Consider the following 7,417-nt stretch of genomic DNA (forward strand, 5'->3'; position numbering starts at 1 on the left):
TCAGAACCAATAAACATATCTGAAGGGATGATTGCTGGTTTGGGTCCTTTGTACAATTTCAGGTCACATGAGCCATTACAAATCCTACTCATAAACCAAGGAATGGCCCATTGAGAAAAAATTTCCGAAGAATGACCTTGGAAACCATTATGGTTTGTAACAGAGGGATCTAATTAAAATTGACCATGGGAACACTTGAATTGTACAAACTCAATAGAAACAATTCCTCAAGAGGAGACAAAAGAACAACTCATAGTAATGAAACAGAGTCGATCAAAAACATGGCCTTTGCTAGCAATAGAAATGTCTACTGTCGGTCGCCTCGTACCTGTCTCCCCCACGACCTCCGGCACGCGAAGGCGCGACGCCCCCCTCCCTGCTCCCCAGTAGTCCCCGGGGCTCCGAGCCCAGGGTCCCGGCGTCATGGCAGCTGCGAGGCCCCGCTGCCCGAGGCTGGCATTACGGCAGGGAGGACGAGGGTGACCAGCGCTCGGGCCGCGGCCGGGGCGGCGCGGGTAGAGCGGGGCGGGGACGGCCGGGCCGGCCCCGGGCAGCGGCCTGGCCCAGAAGAGCTGGGAGCTGGCCAACCACGTGCAGATCTGCAGGTACGACAAGGAGCAGCAGCAGATCCTGGCGGCCAAGCCCTGGACCAAGGGTCACCTTTACTTGAAGTACTGCCGGATCTCAGCCTTAGCCCTGCTGGAAATGGTGATGCGGCGAGATCAGGAGGCAACTTGGAAGTGATGGGTTTGATGCTCCGGAAAGAGGATGGTGAAACCATGATCATTATGGACAGTTTTGCTTTGCCAGTAGAGGGCACGGAAACTCGACTTAATGCCCAAGCTGCTGCATATGAATATATGGTGGCCTATATAGAAAAAATCAAAACAGGTGGGTCGACTTGAAAATGCAATTGTCTGGTATCACAGTCACCCTGGCTATGGTTGTTGGCTCTTTGGGATTGATGTTAGTACCCAGATGCTCAATCAGCAGTTTCAAGAACCACTTGTAGCAGTATTGATCCAACAAGAACAATATCTGAAGGAAAAGTGAATCTTGGTGCCTTTAGGACCTATCCAAAGGGCTACAAGCCACCAGATGAAGGTCCCTCTGAGTACCAGACTATTCCACTTAATAAGATAGAAGACTTTGGAGTACACTGCAAACAGTACTATGCTTTGGAAGTCTCTTTACTTTAAATCACCTTTGGATCATAATTGCTTGAACTTCTGTGGAACCAATATTGGGTAAATACTCTGAGTTCTTCCAGCTTACTTACGAATGACTGGACAAGTCTTTGATTTATCTAAAAAACTAGGACAGTCAGAAGCCCAGCCTGGAAGAGGGAGTTTCATGTTGGGTTTGGAAACACATGACCAAAAATCAGAAGACAAGAGACAGCTGTAAAACCACCATAGAAGCTATCCATGGATTGATGTCTCAGGTTATTAAGGATAAACTTTTCAATCAAATTAATATTTCTTAAAGAATCCCATCCCATAGTTACTCTTTTCTGCCTCATTAGAGGTATTTCTTTTGTTTGACAGATAATATGAGAAAAATACTCAAGTTAACACTTTAAAATTGGTCATCAAAAATCTGATTTGCAGAACAAAGTGCTTTGAAATTCTGTTAGTTGTATTAAAAATATTTCAGAAGATTGCTTTGGAAAACTGAGCTATAATAAAAATTTCTTTAAAATGAAATCTCTACTGTCTTCATTTTAAAATTTGAGAATTTAAGGAAAATAAAGCTAAACTAAGGTCTACTGATCATAAACAGAGTCAGAATTAGAACTTCACTGTCAAATTAAAGCTATCTATAGTCACATGGAAAAAATGCTCTAAATCATTATTGATTAGAGAAATGCAAATTAAAACAACTTGAAGTACCATCTCACACCTATCAGATTGGTTAATATGACTAAAAAGAAAAATTACCTATGTTGGAGAATATGGGGAAAACTGGGACACTAATGCATTGCTGGTGAAGTTGTGAACTTATCCAATCCTTCTGGAGAGCAATTTGGAATTATGTTCAAAGGGCAATTAAAATTGTACATACCCTTTGATTGAGCAATACCACTACTTATCTTTTCTACTGATGAGTTGTTTCATTTTCAGACTAGCACAAATAGCTCTAATGATTACTGATTTTTATTATTTTTGAAGCTAGGAAATGTTATACCTCTTTCTTTGTGCTTTAAAACATTTTTTCTATGTGGATTCTATTTGATTCTCTAAGTGATTTTTATTGTTTGTCTTGTTTTATTAAAGTATTCCTTTGATAGTTTGGTATAGGTATTATCATCATCTTTATGAGATTGGCATGACCCAACAATAACAAAGACAGTGAGTGGGCTAGGCAGTAAGGATGATAATCAATAGATGATTTAATCCATTATTGGACTGGGGTCCATAGAAGAGATCACGAAAGAGAGTATAGAACCTGCATGTACAAAAATGTTTATAAGCAGCTCTTTTCGTAGTGGTAAATAATTGAAAATTGAGGGATATCCATCGATTGAGTAACAAATTGTGGTATAGGAATGTTGTAGAATGCTATTGTTATATAAGAACTCATTAAAGAAGGGACTTCAGAATAGCCTGGAAAGAACTGCATAAACTGATGCTGAGGGAAATGAACAGAACCTGAAGAACACTGTGCACTCTAATAGCAACATTGACTGATGATCAACTATGATGGACTTGTTCACTTCAGCAGTACAATAATCAAAGACAATTCTGAAAGACTTGTGATAGAAATGTCATCTATATCCAGAGAGAGAACTGTGGAGTTTAAAAATTGAAGACCAATGTTTTCTCTCTTCAATTTTTAAAAGTTATCCAATGTATTATGTCATTTTTTCTTTCTTATATTTTCTTTGATTTGTATTGATTCTTCTTTCACAATATGATTAATATGGATCTATGTTTAGCATGGTTACACATATAGAGTCTATATTAGATTGCTTTCTGTCAGGGGTGGGGGAGGGAAAGGAAGGAGGGAGAAAAATGTAGATCTCAAAACCTTGCAAAAAAATGGTTGTTGAAAACTAGAGTTTCCTGTAGTTGAAAAATTAAATAAAATAAAATGTTTAAATTTTTTTAAAAAAAGAATTTCACTACCATTAAATAGTCCTCCCTTTTTTTCTGTTCTCTTTTTCATTATCTGTGTGAATAAAGAAAAGCAACAAGTTGTCATCTTCACTTCATTTATGCATAGCAATAGTTTATACAGATATTTACTATTTACTAAAGATTACTTTAGACTTATTATCTCAACCTCACCTCAGAAACCTTCCTTTCTCCCTCCTGTCTCAGATTACTGTATGATAGACTAGAAAATGAACCTAAGAGGAGTCATTGACTTTTTCCCTACTAGACCTTCAGTGCCCCATTGCCTAGTTCTCACCAAGAGCAGGATATCCACAGTCAGCTATATGCTGACCTTTTACCTCTACCTCTATTGAAAAAAATCCTCAAATCTACTCCAGAATGACCTTTGGACCCACTATCCTCTTGGTTGGGGATTATCTTCCCTGCCATGCTTCCTGTAGGTCTTTGGAACCTCACTATCTACCCTGCTACTTTCCCTGCCATATGCTAAATATTATTTGACTTTTCCATATGCCATAAACTGAACATGAACATGAGCCTTCCTTTATATCATCTCCCCCAATTAGAATGTGAGTTCCTTGAGAGTATGGACTATCTCAATTTTCTATTTTTATCCCCATTGTTTAAGACAATATTTGGTACATAATAAATGTTTAATAAGAGTTGTTCTGTTCTATTCTTATATTCTAATTCATTGTTGCTCATTAAGATGCCAGCCCAGATCCATCAAACACAAGAATTAATGTTCTCATGATTATTGTTTCCATCATTGTCCATATATATAAACCACTGACATCCCATTGAGTTTTCATCTATTTGTGGTTTCATGGAACCCATCCGTTAATGGATTGAGCCATCATTATTCTTACTGCCTAACCCACTCACTGTCTTTTCAAATGATAGACTATTTTCAATATATTTGCGGATTTCCTTAGTTATGATGTAAATTCTTTCTGCCAAATAGTATATTCTTTTTCCATTGCATTTTGGATTATTCTTCTAATTTTATCCTACCAAACCATAGTTCAAATAATTCCCAAGTTAAAATTTCAGTTTATATATTATACAAGAGGTATCCTAGTTGCCCTATATCCATAGGTGTATCCAAATGATTTGTTTAGACCTTATATGGTACAGAATAGCTCTGGGGTACTAATCTCAAATCACTGTCTATATTTATTGAGCAGTTATATTGAAGTTATATAGCACCATATTCATGTATATTCAAAAAAATCAGGGACCATCATAGAATCATAGATTAATAGTTGAAAAGTCATCCTGTCTAATCTCCCCACTCCCATTTTTTTAACAAATGAAGAAAATGAGTCCTAGAAAAGTTAAATAATTTGCCCAAAGTCAAATAATTAGTAAGAAGGAAATCTGGAATTTAAACCCAGGACTGCTAACTCCAAATTCAACGTTCTCATCCATTCACCTCACCAAAATTTTACCACTTTAAAGTCAATGGACATCATTTAACCAATTAATTTGTGCCATATACAAATGAGCTTTATTTATTCAGCAATCCCCTTCAGCTCTCATACAGCTGTCTGTAGGCAGAAAAACATTCCTTTGAGTTTCAAATTAATATCACATTTATACCATGTGCCAGACATTGGGAAAGTTTTATAAAATTTATTTCATTTTCTCCTGGAACAACTTTCTTAAGGATGACTCAAAAGGCAGCTATAACAATTCTATGAACACAGGGAGATTTCCAAAAACTGTTCACCTCAATAGGGGAGCTTGGAAAAAGGAGTTTCTGATTCAGAGCTAGTCCTCTTAAATTGGAAGTCCAACCTACTATAATTCAAACCTGTCTTGAATTTTTGACTTTGAGCTTCAGAGACAACCAGTTATAATTTCTGTTTTTGTACTATGTGCACTGTAATAACCCTGATTTACCAAATTTAGTATCCTAATATGAGAAAGGATGGTTTTCTTTAAAACCATGTCTCAGGGGCAGCTAGGTGGCACAGTGAATAGAGCACTGACCCTGGAGTCAGGAGGACCTAAATTTAAATCCAGCCTTTGATGCTTAATAATAACCTAGCTGTGTGACTTTGGGCAAGTCATTTAACCCCATTTCCTTACAAAAACAAAACCCCCCAAAAATAAAACCAATATCTAGGAAAGTAATATATCAGCTTCTTTAAAAAAGAAGAAACTATTGTTCTTAGAAGTTTATCTTGAATAGGAGCTTATTTAAATTGCTCTCCCAAAAAGCAGGCATTCTGTTAGCAGTCGGTTCCTCATTCACCAAACAGTGAGATCTTATACGTGTTAGGTACTAAGTGAGAATACAAAGGAAGAATAAACACTATCTCTGATCTTCAAAAAGTTCACTTTCTAATGGGGGAAATACCACTTAAACAGCTGAGTAGAAGGCAAGTCTTCTTATTTTCTACTGGAGAACTAAGAGGAAATTAACAATTCTTTCATTTTCATATGAAAGAAGATTTTCTCTTTAAGGTCATATTAATGGAATAGTCAAAATCTTAGGAGGAGGATCATTTAATTTGTTTGGGAAACTAGATGGCACAGTAAATAGAATCCCAGGCCTGGAGTCAGAAAGACTCTTCCTAATTGAAATCCAGCCTCAGACACCTACTAGCTGTGGAAGTCCGGGCAAGTCAAATAAATCCATTTACCTCAGTTTCTTCATCTGTAAAATGAGATGAAGAAGGGCATGGCAAGCCATTTCAGTATCTTTGCCAAGAAAATTCCAAATATATTTATGGAAACTTGGAGACAACTGAAAAATAACCAAACAATGAAGATCAGAGGCGTACCTGAGCAGATTGATGAGTTTACAGAGCAGAAGCCTTAGTCTGGTGCCAGGTAAACAATTTCCCATCAAAAACATAGAAATGTGGCATGTTAAGAGGACATATGGGGCGGCTAGGTGGCACGGTGGATAGAGCACTGGCCCTGGAGTCAGGAGTACCTGAGTTCAAATCCAGACACTTAATATAATTACCTAGCTGTGTGGCCTTGGGCAAGCCACTCAACCCCATTTGCCTTGAAAAAACCTTAAAAAAAAAAAAAGAGGACACATATACCTTCTGATTGGTTTTCAATGATTGGGTCTGTCTTAGAGATATTGAGCAGATGGGACTCAGGAGTGTAGAGGAGTCAGACCTTCTCTGTTCTCTATAAAAAGTAAGCTGACAGACCAGCAGCCAATTTTTTGGATTTTTTTTCCTTTCCCTGTTCAAAGTACAAAATAGCCATAGCAGAGTAGATCTGGCTCTTGGGATGAAATGCTTTAAAAAATATTTTGATAAATTTTATTTTGACAAAATTTCCTTTATACTTTTATGTAATTTTATATGCACTTGAAAAACATTATTCTGAGAAGTCTACAGGCTTCATCTAAATGGTAAAGGAGACCATAACACAAAAATGGTTGAGTTCCTACTTTCTAAGCATGTCAGAAAAATTAATAGATGGGCAATCAGTTGTTTAGCTCTCAATAGATCATAAAGTTACTTTAACAGCAAACCCTAAACAATTTTAAACTTTTAGTTTTAGTAAAGTTACTACAGGATACTATAATGTATCTGTTTTCCTTTTAAATAGAATTCTGTTAGTATGTTCTAACAGGAATGTTAATAACTGCTAAATTCACAATTAATATTGTCATGGGATATCTGTCTAGTAGAGCTGAAAATTTCAGCTTAAACATTGTTGAAAAATTTGAGAACCTTGCATTCAAGTTTTGAACACTGGAAGTGTTTAAACCACAGAAAGACAATTGATGTGCAACACTACATTGTGTTTTATTTTTAGATGTATGTCAAGAGCAAACCACAGCAGGACAATGGATAAACTGTACTTATCTTATTTTGCATTTTGACTGCACATTGCTGACCTTAAATAGCATAAGCAGAGACCCATAGTAACAGATACTAAAACATTTTTACTTATTTCATTACAAGCTTATTAATTTTTGCAAATAAGATGCCACTGCAGTAACATTAAAGCCCTCGATTCATTATTTAAAAAGCACCAAGCTCTTATTGAGTCATTAACCTACTCCTCACTGAATTAACTTATTTGGAAGACAATGAAGCACAACTCTACAATATGAGCATGTGATTTGATGCTTTTTTTCAATGTTCAATTCTTTGACTCCATAATTAACATAGTCATAATTATTAAGCACCATCAAAAGGAAATTATACCCTAACTTCTACTTCTTTGGAAAATACACAATTTTGGACACACAGTAAATGCTTAATTTAATTCACCAACTGATTTCTTGACCTAATATCCAAATCTAGAATAATACACAT

The 7,417-nt window shown here is 36.6% G+C and overlaps 1 pseudogene; it reads left to right on the forward strand.

The window, feature by feature from the left end:
* Positions 1-423: 423 nt before the first annotated feature.
* On the forward strand, positions 424-1,486 carry LOC141494184 (COP9 signalosome complex subunit 5 pseudogene; annotated as a pseudogene).
* Positions 1,487-7,417: the final 5,931 nt, after the last annotated feature.

This window comes from Macrotis lagotis, chromosome 7 (genome assembly GCF_037893015.1).
Source record: "Macrotis lagotis isolate mMagLag1 chromosome 7, bilby.v1.9.chrom.fasta, whole genome shotgun sequence".
Classification (NCBI taxonomy): domain Eukaryota; kingdom Metazoa; phylum Chordata; class Mammalia; order Peramelemorphia; family Peramelidae; genus Macrotis; species Macrotis lagotis.